Source organism: Triticum dicoccoides, chromosome 3B (assembly GCF_002162155.2).
Source record: "Triticum dicoccoides isolate Atlit2015 ecotype Zavitan chromosome 3B, WEW_v2.0, whole genome shotgun sequence".
Classification (NCBI taxonomy): Eukaryota; Viridiplantae; Streptophyta; class Magnoliopsida; order Poales; family Poaceae; genus Triticum; species Triticum dicoccoides.
The window spans coordinates 850,094,833-850,095,969 of record NC_041385.1 but is presented as its reverse complement, the minus strand read 5'-3'; positions in this window follow the sequence as shown (position 1 = coordinate 850,095,969).

The following is a 1,137-nucleotide window of genomic DNA, read 5'->3' as shown; positions in this document are numbered from 1 at the left end:
AAGTCCACCCCCCTACGGTGGTGGCGGTTCACCTACACCTCCGTCACGTCAGCCGACGCCCCCCAGTCCACAACGTCCGGCGGGTGATCAGACGCCGCCCCCTCAGTCCTCGTCCGGCGGGTGATCAGACGCCGCCCCCCAATCCACCTCCGGCAAAGAAGCAGAAGCAGTCCTGGATTATTAACCCGGACCCTTATGTACCTAAGACCACAAAGGTACCGGAGCCATCACTGAAGCCTCTCCCCACAAGGCCTTGGGAACGTAGTGCCGAGGAAACTGCCGCGGCCGCGGCTGCTGATCATGAGAAATGGAAGGCGGACTGCAAGAAGAAAAGAGAGCCCGAGCCCAAGCTAGTATTTTCTGATGAGCAAAAGAAGTGGGCTAAGTCATTTTTGAGCACACCGTCCCAAGCCGCGAAGAATCTGCCTGACGACTATGCACGTGAACTTCGTAGGCAGGCACTCATGTTGAAGGAGAAGAAAGAGCGGGCGGAGAACCAGGAGAACAAAGCCTTGGAGGATGCCGAGAAAACGGAATTAGAAAGTAAAAAAAGCGGGAAATGAGTTGCCCAGCTCGGGGAACAAAGTAAACAATCGATTGCCCCACTTATAGTGAAAGCCGCCGGTCCGGATGACCCCGATATCATAGCAGCTGCGGCAGCACATGGATTGACTGTAACGAGTGCCAGAGAACAAGCGGCCAACTTAGGTATTACTCTTTGTGAACTGTTAGGCCTTGATGAGGCGCCAGTGAAGGAGGTAGTAATTACATATGTGAAGAATGGGCCTCTCGTCGAGCCTGCGCAGGAAGAGGATCTACCTCCACAAATGAAAGGTCTGCTGAAATGGTACAAGGGTTACATAAAAAATAAAAACGCCAAAGAATATATTTATGCGGAAGTTAGATATGAGCATCACTTCAAACATTACTATGTACAAATTCATCTGAGTGAATTGTTCCAGCTTTTCAATCTGCGCGAGCTCGACAAATCTATCATCAGTTGCTACGTTCTGTAAGTGATTTATTTCTACCCCATCTCGTTCATATTGCCTGCACTATATATATGTCCTAACTATATTGTTGTGTCCGCTATTATACATGCAGAATGAAGATTAAGAAATGCAGAGTAAGGAACAT